This window comes from Ambystoma mexicanum, chromosome 2p (assembly GCF_040938575.1).
Source record: "Ambystoma mexicanum isolate Mex_15411 chromosome 2p, UKY_AmexF1_1, whole genome shotgun sequence".
Taxonomy (NCBI): Eukaryota; Metazoa; Chordata; class Amphibia; order Caudata; family Ambystomatidae; genus Ambystoma; species Ambystoma mexicanum.
In genome coordinates, this window is record NC_090923.1 from 1,308,651,757 (window position 1) to 1,308,665,545 (window position 13,789).

The 13,789-nt window shown below is 44.6% G+C and overlaps 3 non-coding genes across 3 annotated transcripts; all 3 read right to left on the reverse strand.

Moving 5' to 3' along the window:
* Window positions 1-1,461: 1,461 nt before the first annotated feature.
* On the reverse strand, window positions 1,462-1,568 carry LOC138568066 (U6 spliceosomal RNA). Its single transcript, XR_011302440.1, has one exon. It is a non-coding gene; the product is annotated as a U6 spliceosomal RNA (small nuclear RNA).
* Window positions 1,569-6,908: 5,340 nt separating this feature from the next.
* On the reverse strand, window positions 6,909-7,015 carry LOC138568067 (U6 spliceosomal RNA). Its single transcript, XR_011302441.1, has one exon. It is a non-coding gene; the product is annotated as a U6 spliceosomal RNA (small nuclear RNA).
* Window positions 7,016-12,370: 5,355 nt separating this feature from the next.
* LOC138568068 (U6 spliceosomal RNA) lies at window positions 12,371-12,477 on the reverse strand. The gene has a single exon (XR_011302442.1). It is a non-coding gene; the product is annotated as a U6 spliceosomal RNA (small nuclear RNA).
* Between the last annotated feature and the right edge of the window lie 1,312 nt (window positions 12,478-13,789).

The following is a 13,789-nucleotide window of genomic DNA, read 5'->3' on the forward strand; positions in this document are numbered from 1 at the left end:
AGGACCCTCTAGACCTTCCCCAAAAAACATAACATGATTTCTATGCATGTATGTGCGTTGAACAGCGCAAGTAATTTGGTTAATGTCAGTGGATAAATGTGACTTTCGCACAGCGCAGAACAAAATCACTTGTACAGGCCCCTTCTGCAAAAGCATTACCGCTACAGAAAGCAGTGAAAAGGTGAGGCAGTGTGCAGTCCCCCCTGACCCTTCACAGCCCTGATCGGCCACGATCGGCCAAGGACCTCTCTATGAGAGCTGAGGGTGGAATTTTTCTGGACCTCAGTAACTTAGGGAGACATGGCTAAAGGGATCCTCAATCAACGGCCCAGCCTTTGCTCTGTGGCCTGTCCGGATATGTCTGTTCTCCAAATTACCTGCCGCTGCCCAGGTGTCAGCTGGTGAGATGGAATGACCTCCCAGGAAGCACACTGGCAGATAATTTGCATAGGCACACCCCCTCTCCCTCTCCTTAGCCCTGCTTGCTCCAGAGTAGCAAGTATCTGGGGAAAATATAGTGGTCGAGGTGGGGTAGCAGTAACTAGCAACTCTGAGAAAGTAAATCTGGGACACTTGGCGACCTGTGGGCAACAACTGCAGAGCTCAGTGCCCAGGACTTTGTGGCACAGGGAGGAGGTCTGTGGGATTTCAGTAACTTGGAGACATGCAACCTGGTCGGGAGTGCTTCAGGTCTCCTTCCTTGCATGTTCCAAGCAACTCAACAAAGCATCAACAGGCTGAGATACCAACCACAGAGCCCCTTCCCACTTGATTAAAAGGCCAAAATCTTTTCCATGCAAATACATAGCCCCCAAATACCATATTTTCTTTGTTTTCTCTCTCTCTGTCTCTCTCTCCTCCCTCTCTCCCTCCCTCACTCACTCCTTCCCACCCTCCCGCCCTCTCTCTTCCCCCCTACCCCCCCTCCCTCTCCCTACCATTAATTTTAGGTTTTCATGCACTGCAGCACATTGTCACAATGGTATTTCACAATGGGACTTTTTGAAAGTTACAGAAATCAAAAAAGAAATCAACCAACTAAAAGCAGCCAAATCCGGAGTACACTGCTCAGCCCCAATTAAAGATTAAGGCCCTGAAGCAAGTAAAGCTGTGGTTCAGAGCGATGTTTGCAAACAGCACCTTAAAGCAGTTTACGCTGGAGTGCACAACAAGGAGGAAAGTGATAATACTGAGTTTGGTAGAATGGGATAAAAAAAAAAAAAAAAGAAGCGTGCCACTTCTAAAAGTACAAGTCAAGAAACTGAAGGGGACAGGGCTGTTCATTCAGTCAAGAGGACTCACAAGTAAAAGGCTCCTGAGGCATTAGTGTTGAATTTGGCGCAAAATGTATTGTGTTGTCGTGTAATATGAATGAACATAAAATGTCAATCTTCAATAAAAAAAGATATATTAAAAAATAAAGACTTGCAAATTAAGAAAGTTTCTGTCCAGACATGTCCCTAAAATAGTGAATGCTTTACGAATGTGCGTGTCATCCTTTAGAGCAGGGGCCAATTTAATTTTCCCATTATCATTCCAATATTAGTACATGTGTTGCAGAAGCAAGCGCAAAGGGAGAGTCAATCAAACCATTGATTAGGACCTCTGGTCAAAGGTTTGCCATACCAAATGTCCTTATGTCAGAGGGCAGAAAGTCCAAACACCATTTAGATATCGGGTGATATGAAATGAAGAGGCAAACAACAATGAATAAGCATTCTTTGCTGCTGTATTGATCTGGTCCTAAAGGGTTTTAGTTTAATGCCAATTATATTTAAAGATATAAAGATTAATGCTCCAGGGTGCTTGCAAAATGACACCCCCTCCCCATCACAATGGCTGGCTGATGCAAGCCTGAGAGCATCACAACAGACCCATAGACATGAGAAAAACTCTGTACCTCTGAGTGTATGTGGGCCCATGGCTGTAACAAGGACAAGGCAAGAACAGGAGGTGGCTTAAAGCGTCAGCACCAGAGGCTGTCCGATTGAGCCCTGTAAGCAACAGATGTTGGACCATCCTTTAAAGGATTCTCAGGCTGATTTCAATTTTAACTTTGCAGCTGATTTAAGGATTGCTCAACCTTCGACCCACGTCTAGATTGCAAGGATAAGCCCTGGAAATCTTGTACAGCTTGTACTGGTGGGAGATGATGTGACTTTATCAACTGCAACGGGATATGAGGCATGTGTGCCACAAAAAGCAGGTCTAGGATTTTTTAAAAGAAAGCCGCTTTAAGAAGGGAACTTTGGGCAACCCCACTGAGAGCAAAAGTATGACACAAAAGGTAAGGGGTTCAGTGGGTCAAATGATAGCACATTTGACTGTGAGTCAGTTTATTGTAAGTCCAAATGCTACCTGCTTTGAAATTTTCCAGGCTTTTTGTCTCATTTCTTAACAGATCCATTCCTATGTACCTCTGTGCTTTGAACAGAGTTTTCATTGTAAGGGAGGGACATACAGTATACCTTCCTGGGCAGGGAAGACTCTATGTAAAAGCAAGAGTAGCAGACAGCTTAAAAGAATCACCAGCAGGACCCTCTAGACCTTCCCCAAAAAACATAAAATGATTTCTCTGCATACATGTGCATTGAACAGCGCAAGTAGTTTGGTTAATGTCAGTGGATAAATGTCACTTTCCCACAGTGCAGAACAAAATCTCTTGTACAGGCCCCTTCTGCAAAAGCATTACCACTGTAGAAAGCAGGGCAGGTGAGGCAGTGTACAGTCACCTCCGACACTTCACTCCTCTGATCGGCTACGATCGGCCAAGGACCTCTCTATGAGAGCTGAGGGTGGAATTTTCTGGTCCTCGGTAACTTAGGGAGACATGGCAAAAGGGATCCTCAATCAACGGCTCAGCCTTTGCTTTGTGGCCTGTCCATATATGTCTGTTCTCCAAATTACCTGCCGCTGCCCAGGTGTCAGCTGGTGAGATGGAATGACCTCGCAGGAAGCAAACTGGCAGATGATTTGCATAGGCAAACCCCCTCTCCCTCTTTCTTAGCCCTGCTTACTCCACAGTAGCAAGTATCTGGGGAAAATATAGTGGTCGAGGTGGGGTAGTAGTAACTAGTAAATCTGGGGTGCTTGGCAACTTGTGGGGAACAACTGCAGAGCTCAGCGCCCAGAACTTTGTGGCACAGGGAGGAGGTCTGTGGGATTTCAGTAACTTGGAGGCATGCAACCTGGTCGGGAGTGCTTCAGGTCTCCTTCCATGCACGTTCCAAGCAACTCAACAAAGCATCAACAGGCTGCCATACCAGCCACAGAGCCCCTTTCCACATAAAGAAAATATGGTATTCGGGGGCTATGTGTTTGCATGGCAAAGATTTTAGGCTTTTAATTGTTTTCTCTCTCTCTCTGTCTCTCTCTCTCCTCCCTCCCTCCCTCCTTCCCATCCCCCACAACCCCCGCTCCCTCTCCCTACCATTAATTTTAAGTGCTCCTGCACTGCATCACATTGTGACAATGGTATTTCACAATGGGACTGTTTGAAAGTTACAGAAATCAAAAAAGAAATCAACCAACTAAAAGCAGCCAAATCCGGAGTACACTGCTCAGCCCCAATTAAAGATTAAGGCCTAGAAGCAAGTAAAGCTGTAGTTCAGAGCGATGTTTGCAAATAGCACCTTAAAGCAGTTTACGCTGGAGTGCACAACAAGGGGGAAAGTGTTAATACTGAGTTTGGTAGAATGGGATAAAAAAACAAAAGCAGCGTGCCACTTCTAAAAGTACAAGTCAAGAAATTGAAGGGGATGGGGCTGTTCATTCAGTCAATAGGACTCACAAGTAAAAGGCTCCAGAGTCATTAGTGTTGAATTTGGCGCAAAATGTATTGTGTTGTCGTGTAAAATGAATGAACATACAATTTCAATCTTCATTAAAAAAGATGTATTCAAAAATAAAGACTTGCAGATTAAGAAAGTTTTTGTCCTGTCGTGTGCCAAAAATAGTGAATGCTTTACGAATGTGCGTGTCATCCTTTGAAGCAGGGTCAAATTCAATTTTCCCATTTTCATTCCAATATTAGTACATGGGTTGCTGAGGCACATAGGAATGGATCTGTTAAGAAATGAAACAAAAAGCCTGGAAAAATGTTGAAACAGGTAGGATTTGGACTTACAATAAACTGACTCACAGTCAGATGTGCTATCCCTTGACCCACTGACCCCCTTGCCTTTTGTGTAATCCTTTTCCTCTCAGCAGTGTTGTCCAAAGTTCCCTACTTAAAGAGACTTTCTTATACAAAAGATCCTAGACCTGTTTTTTATGGCCCACATGCCTCATATCCCGTTGCTCTTGATAAACCCACGTCATCTCCCACCAATACAATCTGTAAAATATTTCAAGGGCATAGCCAAGGAAATTAGACGTGGGCCGAAGGTTGAGCAATCCTTAAACCAGCAGCAAAATTAACATTGAAATCAGCCTCAGAATCTCTTAAAGGATGGGCCAACATTGGTTGCTTGCAGGGCGCAATCGGACAGCCTCTGGTGCTGACGCCTTAAGGCAAGCGCAAAGGGAGAGCCAACCAAACCATTGATTAGGACCTCTGGACTTTCTGCTCTTTGACATAAGGACATTTGATATGGCAAACATTTGACCAAACACCATTTAGATGTCGGATGGTATGGAATTAAGCGGCAAACAGCAATACATCAGCATTCTTTGCTGCTTTATTGATCTGGTCCTAAAGGGTTTGGTTTAATGCCAATTATATTTAAAGATTCATGCTCAAGGGTGCTTGCAAATCGACACCCCCTCCCCATCACGATGGCTGGGTGATGCAAGCGTGAGAGCATCACAGCAGACCCATAGACATGAGAAACACTCTGTACCTCTGAGTGTATGTGGGCCCATGGCTGGATCAAGGACAAGGCAAGAACAGGAGATGGCTTAAGGTGTCAGCACCCAGGCTGCCCCTTTGCACGCTGCCAGCAACAGATGTTGGCCCATCCTTTAAGAGATTCTGAGGCTGATTTCAATGTTAACTTTGCTGCTGATTAAAGGATTGCTCAACCTTCGACCTGCGTCTAGTTTGCTTGGCTAAGCCCTGAAAATCTTTTACAGCTTGTATTGGTGGGAGATGATGTGAGTTTATCAAGAGCAACGGGATATGAGGCATGTGTGCCACAAAATGCAGGTCTAGGATCTTTTATTTGAAAGCCACTTTGGAAAACCCTACTGAGAACAAAAGGATTACACAAAAGGAAAGGGGATCAGTGGGTCAGGGGATAGCACATCTGACTGTGAGTCAGTTAATTGTAAGCCCAAATCCTACCCGTTTCGACATTTTTCCAGACTTTTTGTTTCATTTCTTAACAGATCCATTCCTATGTACCTCTGTGCTTTCAACAGAGTTTTCATTGTAATGGAGGGACATACAGTATGCCTTAAACATGCCTGGGCAGGGAAGACTATGTAAAAGCAAGAGTAGCAGACAGCTTAATAAATCATCAGCAGGACCCTCTAGACCATCCCCAAAAAACATAACATGATTTCTATGCATGTATGTGCGTTGAACAGCGCAAGTAATTTGGTTAATGTCAGTGGATAAATGTGACTTTCGCACAGCGCAGAACAAAATCACTTGTACAGGCCCCTTCTGCAAAAGCATTACCGCTACAGAAAGCAGTGAAAAGGTGAGGCAGTGTGCAGTCCCCCCTGACCCTTCACAGCCCTGATCGGCCAAGGACCTCTCTATGAGAGCTGAGGGTGGAATTTTTCTGGACCTCAGTAACTTAGGGAGACATGGCTAAAGGGATCCTCAATCAACGGCCCAGCCTTTGCTCTGTGGCCTGTCCGGATATGTCTGTTCTCCAAATTACCTGCCGCTGCCCAGGTGTCAGCTGGTGAGATGGAATGACCTCCCAGGAAGCACACTGGCAGATAATTTGCATAGGCACACCCCCTCTCCCTCTCCTTAGCCCTGCTTGCTCCACAGTAGCAAGTATCTGGGGAAAATATAGTGGTCGAGGTGGGGTAGCAGTAACTAGCAACTCTGAGAAAGTAAATCTGGGACACTTGGCGACCTGTGGGCAACAACTGCAGAGCTCAGTGCCCAGGACTTTGTGGCACAGGGAGGAGGTCTGTGGGATTTCAGTAACTTGGAGACATGCAACCTGGTCGGGAGTGCTTCAGGTCTCCTTCCTTGCATGTTCCAAGCAACTCAACAAAGCATCAACAGGCTGAGATACCAACCACAGAGCCCCTTCCCACTTGATTAAAAGGCCAAAATCTTTTCCATGCAAATACATAGCCCCCAAATACCATATTTTCTTTGTTTTCTCTCTCTCTGTCTCTCTCTCCTCCCTCTCTCCCTCCCTCACTCACTCCTTCCCACCCTCTCTCTTCCCCCCTACCCCCCTCCCTCTCCCTACCATTAATTTTAGGTTTTCATGCACTGCAGCACATTGTCACAATGGTATTTCACAATGGGACTTTTTGAAAGTTACAGAAATCAAAAAAGAAATCAACCAACTAAACGCAGCCAAATCCGGAGTACACTGCTCAGCCCCAATTAAAGATTAAGGCCCTGAAGCAAGTAAAGCTGTGGTTCAGAGCGATGTTTGCAAACAGCACCTTAAAGCAGTTTACGCTGGAGTGCACAACAAGGAGGAAAGTGATAATACTGAGTTTGGTAGAATGGGATTAAAAAAAAAAAAAAAAAGAAGTGTGCCACTTCTAAAAGTACAAGTCAAGAAATTGAAGGGGACAGGGCTGTTCATTCAGTCAAGAGGACTCACAAGTAAAAGGCTCCTGAGGCATTAGTGTTGAATTTGGCGCAAAATGTATTGTGTTGTCGTGTAATATGAATGAACATAAAATGTCAATCTTCAATAAAAAAAGATATATTAAAAAATAAAGACTTGCAAATTAAGAAAGTTTCTGTCCAGACATGTGCCTAAAATAGTGAATGCTTTACGAATGTGCGTGTCATCCTTTAGAGCAGGGGCCAATTTAATTTTCCCATTATCATTCCAATATTAGTACATGTGTTGCAGAAGCAAGCGCAAAGGGAGAGTCAATCAAACCATTGATTAGGACCTCTGTCAAAGGTTTGCCATACCAAATGTCCTTATGTCAGAGGGCAGAAAGTCCAAACACCATTTAGATATCGGGTGATATGAAATGAAGAGGCAAACAACAATGAATAAGCATTCTTTGCTGCTGTATTGATCTGGTCCTAAAGGGTTTTAGTTTAATGCCAATTATATTTAAAGATATAAAGATTAATGCTCCAGGGTGCTTGCAAAATGACACCCTCTCCCCATCACAATGGCTGGCTGATGCAAGCCTGAGAGCATCACAACAGACCCATAGACATGAGAAAAACTCTGTACCTCTGAGTGTATGTGGGCCCATGGCTGTAACAAGGACAAGGCAAGAACAGGAGGTGGCTTAAAGCGTCAGCACCAGAGGCTGTCCGATTGAGCCCTGTAAGCAACAGATGTTGGACCATCCTTTAAAGGATTCTCAGGCTGATTTCAATTTTAACTTTGCAGCTGATTTAAGGATTGCTCAACCTTCGACCCACGTCTAGATTGCAAGGATAAGCCCTGGAAATCTTGTACAGCTTGTACTGGTGGGAGATGATGTGACTTTATCAACTGCAACGGGATATGAGGCATGTGTGCCACAAAAAGCAGGTCTAGGATTTTTTAAAAGAAAGCCGCTTTAAGAAGGGAACTTTGGGCAACCCCACTGAGAGCAAAAGTATGACACAAAAGGTAAGGGGTTCAGTGGGTCAAATGATAGCACATTTGACTGTGAGTCAGTTTATTGTAAGTCCAAATGCTACCTGCTTTGAAATTTTACAGGCTTTTTGTCTCATTTCTTAACAGATCCATTCCTATGTACCTCTGTGCTTTGAACAGAGTTTTCATTGTAAGGGAGGGACATACAGTATACCTTCCTGGGCAGGGAAGACTCTATGTAAAAGCAAGAGTAGCAGACAGCTTAAAAGAATCACCAGCAGGACCCTCTAGACCTTCCCCAAAAAACATAAAATGATTTCTCTGCATACATGTGCATTGAACAGCGCAAGTAGTTTGGTTAATGTCAGTGGATAAATGTCACTTTCCCACAGTGCAGAACAAAATCTCTTGTACAGGCCCCTTCTGCAAAAGCATTACCACTGTAGAAAGCAGGGCAGGTGAGGCAGTGTACAGTCACCTCCGACACTTCACTCCTCTGATCGGCTACGATCGGCCAAGGACCTCTCTATGAGAGCTGAGGGTGGAATTTTCTGGTCCTCGGTAACTTAGGGAGACATGGCAAAAGGGATCCTCAATCAACGGCTCAGCCTTTGCTTTGTGGCCTGTCCATATATGTCTGTTCTCCAAATTACCTGCCGCTGCCCAGGTGTCAGCTGGTGAGATGGAATGACCTCGCAGGAAGCAAACTGGCAGATGATTTGCATAGGCAAACCCCCTTCCCTCTTTCTTAGCCCTGCTTACTCCACAGTAGCAAGTATCTGGGGAAAATATAGTGGTCGAGGTGGGGTAGTAGTAACTAGTAAATCTGGGGTGCTTGGCAACTTGTGGGGAACAACTGCAGAGCTCAGCGCCCAGAACTTTGTGGCACATGGAGGAGGTCTGTGGGATTTCAGTAACTTGGAGGCATGCAACCTGGTCGGGAGTGCTTCAGGTCTCCTTCCATGCACGTTCCAAGCAACTCAACAAAGCATCAACAGGCTGCCATACCAGCCACAGAGCCCCTTTCCACATAAAGAAAATATGGTATTCGGGGGCTATGTGTTTGCATGGCAAAGATTTTAGGCTTTTAATTGTTTTCTCTCTCTCTGTCTCTCTCTCCTCCCTCCCTCCCTCCTTCCCATCCCCCACAACCCCCGCTCCCTCTCCCTCTCCCTACCATTAATTTTAAGTTTTCCTGCACTGCATCACATTGTGACAATGGTATTTCACAATGGGACTGTTTGAAAGTTACAGAAATCAAAAAAGAAATCAACCAACTAAAAGCAGCCAAATCCGGAGTACACTGCTCAGCCCCAATTAAAGATTAAGGCCTAGAAGCAAGTAAAGCTGTAGTTCAGAGCGATGTTTGCAAATAGCACCTTAAAGCAGTTTACGCTGGAGTGCACAACAAGGGGGAAAGTGTTAATACTGAGTTTGGTAGAATGGGATAAAAAAACAAAAGCAGCGTGCCACTTCTAAAAGTACAAGTCAAGAAATTGAAGGGGATGGGGCTGTTCATTCAGTCAATAGGACTCACAAGTAAAAGGCTCCAGAGTCATTAGTGTTGAATTTGGAGCAAAATGTATTGTGTTGTCGTGTAAAATGAATGAACATACAATTTCAATCTTCATTAAAAAAGATGTATTCAAAAATAAAGACTTGCAGATTAAGAAAGTTTCTGTCCTGTCGTGTGCCAAAAATAGTGAATGCTTTACGAATGTGCGTGTCATCCTTTGAAGCAGGGTCAAATTCAATTTTCCCATTTTCATTCCAATATTAGTACATGGGTTGCTGAGGCACATAGGAATGGATCTGTTAAGAAATGAAACAAAAAGCCTGGAAAAATGTTGAAACAAGTAGGATTTGGACTTACAATAAACTGACTCACAGTCAGATGTGCTATCCCTTGACCCACTGACCCCCTTGCCTTTTGTGTAATCCTTTTCCTCTCAGCAGTGTTGTCCAAAGTTCCCTACTTAAAGAGACTTTCTTATACAAAAGATCCTAGACCTGTTTTTTATGGCCCACATGCCTCATATCCCGTTGCTCTTGATAAACCCACGTCATCTCCCACCAATACAATCTGTAAAATATTTCAAGGGCATAGCCAAGGAAATTAGACGTGGGCCGAAGGTTGAGCAATCCTTAAACCAGCAGCAAAATTAACATTGAAATCAGCCTCAGAATCTCTTAAAGGATGGGCCAACATTGGTTGCTTGCAGGGCGCAATCGGACAGCCTCTGGTGCTGACGCCTTAAGGCAAGCGCAAAGGGAGAGCCAACCAAACCATTGATTAGGACCTCTGGACTTTCTGCTCTTTGACATAAGGACATTTGATATGGCAAACGTTTGACCAAACACCATTTAGATGTCGGATGGTATGGAATTAAGCGGCAAACAGCAATACATCAGCATTCTTTGCTGCTTTATTGATCTGGTCCTAAAGGGTTTGGTTTAATGCCAATTATATTTAAAGATTCATGCTCAAGGGTGCTTGCAAATCGACACCCCCTCCCCATCACGATGGCTGGGTGATGCAAGCGTGAGAGCATCACAGCAGACCCATAGACATGAGAAACACTCTGTACCTCTGAGTGTATGTGGGCCCATGGCTGGATCAAGGACAAGGCAAGAACAGGAGATGGCTTAAGGTGTCAGCACCCAGGCTGCCCCTTTGCACGCTGCCAGCAACAGATGTTGGCCCATCCTTTAAGAGATTCTGAGGCTGATTTCAATGTTAACTTTGCTGCTGATTAAAGGATTGCTCAACCTTCGACCTGCGTCTAGTTTGCTTGGCTAAGCCCTGAAAATCTTTTACAGCTTGTATTGGTGGGAGATGATGTGAGTTTATCAAGAGCAACGGGATATGAGGCATGTGTGCCACAAAATGCAGGTCTAGGATCTTTTATTTGAAAGCCACTTTGGAAAACCCTACTGAGAACAAAAGGATTACACAAAAGGAAAGGGGATCAGTGGGTCAGGGGATAGCACATCTGACTGTGAGTCAGTTAATTGTAAGCCCAAATCCTACCCGTTTCGACATTTTTCCAGACTTTTTGTTTCATTTCTTAACAGATCCATTCCTATGTACCTCTGTGCTTTCAACAGAGTTTTCATTGTAATGGAGGGACATACAGTATGCCTTAAACATGCCTGGGCAGGGAAGACTATGTAAAAGCAAGAGTAGCAGACATCTTAATAAATCATCAGCAGGACCCTCTAGACCTTCCCCAAAAAACATAACATGATTTCTATGCATGTATGTGCGTTGAACAGCGCAAGTAATTTGGTTAATGTCAGTGGATAAATGTGACTTTCGCACAGCGCAGAACAAAATCACTTGTACAGGCCCCTTCTGCAAAAGCATTACCGCTACAGAAAGCAGTGAAAAGGTGAGGCAGTGTGCAGTCCCCCCTGACCCTTCACAGCCCTGATCGGCCACGATCGGCCAAGGACCTCTCTATGAGAGCTGAGGGTGGAATTTTTCTGGACCTCAGTAACTTAGGGAGACATGGCTAAAGGGATCCTCAATCAACGGCCCAGCCTTTGCTCTGTGGCCTGTCCGGATATGTCTGTTCTCCAAATTACCTGCCGCTGCCCAGGTGTCAGCTGGTGAGATGGAATGACCTCCCAGGAAGCACACTGGCAGATAATTTGCATAGGCACACCCCCTCTCCCTCTCCTTAGCCCTGCTTGCTCCACAGTAGCAAGTATCTGGGGAAAATATAGTGGTCGAGGTGGGGTAGCAGTAACTAGCAACTCTGAGAAAGTAAATCTGGGACACTTGGCGACCTGTGGGCAACAACTGCAGAGCTCAGTGCCCAGGACTTTGTGGCACAGGGAGGAGGTCTGTGGGATTTCAGTAACTTGGAGACATGCAACCTGGTCGGGAGTGCTTCAGGTCTCCTTCCTTGCATGTTCCAAGCAACTCAACAAAGCATCAACAGGCTGAGATACCAACCACAGAGCCCCTTCCCACTTGATTAAAAGGCCAAAATCTTTTCCATGCAAATACATAGCCCCCAAATACCATATTTTCTTTGTTTTCTCTCTCTCTGTCTCTCTCTCCTCCCTCTCTCCCTCCCTCACTCACTCCTTCCCACCCTCCCGCCCTCTCTCTTCCCCCCTACCCCCCTCCCTCTCCCTACCATTAATTTTAGGTTTTCATGCACTGCAGCACATTGTCACAATGGTATTTCACAATGGGACTTTTTGAAAGTTACAGAAATCAAAAAAGAAATCAACCAACTAAAAGCAGCCAAATCCGGAGTACACTGCTCAGCCCCAATTAAAGATTAAGGCCCTGAAGCAAGTAAAGCTGTGGTTCAGAGCGATGTTTGCAAACAGCACCTTAAAGCAGTTTACGCTGGAGTGCACAACAAGGAGGAAAGTGATAATACTGAGTTTGGTAGAATGGGATAAAAAAAAAAAAAAAGAAGCGTGCCACTTCTAAAAGTACAAGTCAAGAAACTGAAGGGGACAGGGCTGTTCATTCAGTCAAGAGGACTCACAAGTAAAAGGCTCCTGAGGCATTAGTGTTGAATTTGGCGCAAAATGTATTGTGTTGTCGTGTAATATGAATGAACATAAAATGTCAATCTTCAATAAAAAAAGATATATTAAAAAATAAAGACTTGCAAATTAAGAAAGTTTCTGTCCAGACATGTGCCTAAAATAGTGAATGCTTTACGAATGTGCGTGTCATCCTTTAGAGCAGGGGCCAATTTAATTTTCCCATTATCATTCCAATATTAGTACATGTGTTGCAGAAGCAAGCGCAAAGGGAGAGTCAATCAAACCATTGATTAGGACCTCTGGTCAAAGGTTTGCCATACCAAATGTCCTTATGTCAGAGGGCAGAAAGTCCAAACACCATTTAGATATCGGGTGATATGAAATGAAGAGGCAAACAACAATGAATAAGCATTCTTTGCTGCTGTATTGATCTGGTCCTAAAGGGTTTTAGTTTAATGCCAATTATATTTAAAGATATAAAGATTAATGCTCCAGGGTGCTTGCAAAATGACACCCCCTCCCCATCACAATGGCTGGCTGATGCAAGCCTGAGAGCATCACAACAGACCCATAGACATGAGAAAAACTCTGTACCTCTGAGTGTATGTGGGCCCATGGCTGTAACAAGGACAAGGCAAGAACAGGAGGTGGCTTAAAGCGTCAGCACCAGAGGCTGTCCGATTGAGCCCTGTAAGCAACAGATGTTGGACCATCCTTTAAAGGATTCTCAGGCTGATTTCAATTTTAACTTTGCAGCTGATTTAAGGATTGCTCAACCTTCGACCCACGTCTAGATTGCAAGGATAAGCCCTGGAAATCTTGTACAGCTTGTACTGGTGGGAGATGATGTGACTTTATCAACTGCAACGGGATATGAGGCATGTGTGCCACAAAAAGCAGGTCTAGGATTTTTTAAAAGAAAGCCGCTTTAAGAAGGGAACTTTGGGCAACCCCACTGAGAGCAAAAGTATGACACAAAAGGTAAGGGGTTCAGTGGGTCAAATGATAGCACATTTGACTGTGAGTCAGTTTATTGTAAGTCCAAATGCTACCTGCTTTGAAATTTTCCAGGCTTTTTGTCTCACTTCTTAACAGATCCATTCCTATGTACCTCTGTGCTTTGAACAGAGTTTTCATTGTAAGGGAGGGACATACAGTATACCTTCCTGGGCAGGGAAGACTCTATGTAAAAGCAAGAGTAGCAGACAGCTTAAAAGAATCACCAGCAGGACCCTCTAGACCTTCCCCAAAAAACATAAAATGATTTCTCTGCATACATGTGCATTGAACAGCGCAAGTAGTTTGGTTAATGTCAGTGGATAAATGTCACTTTCCCACAGTGCAGAACAAAATCTCTTGTACAGGCCCCTTCTGCAAAAGCATTACCACTGTAGAAAGCAGGGCAGGTGAGGCAGTGTACAGTCACCTCCGACACTTCACTCCTCTGATCGGCTACGATCGGCCAAGGACCTCTCTATGAGAGCTGAGGGTGGAATTTTCTGGTCCTCGGTAACTTAGGGAGACATGGCAAAAGGGATCCTCAATCAACGGCTCAGCCTTTGCTTTGTGGCCTG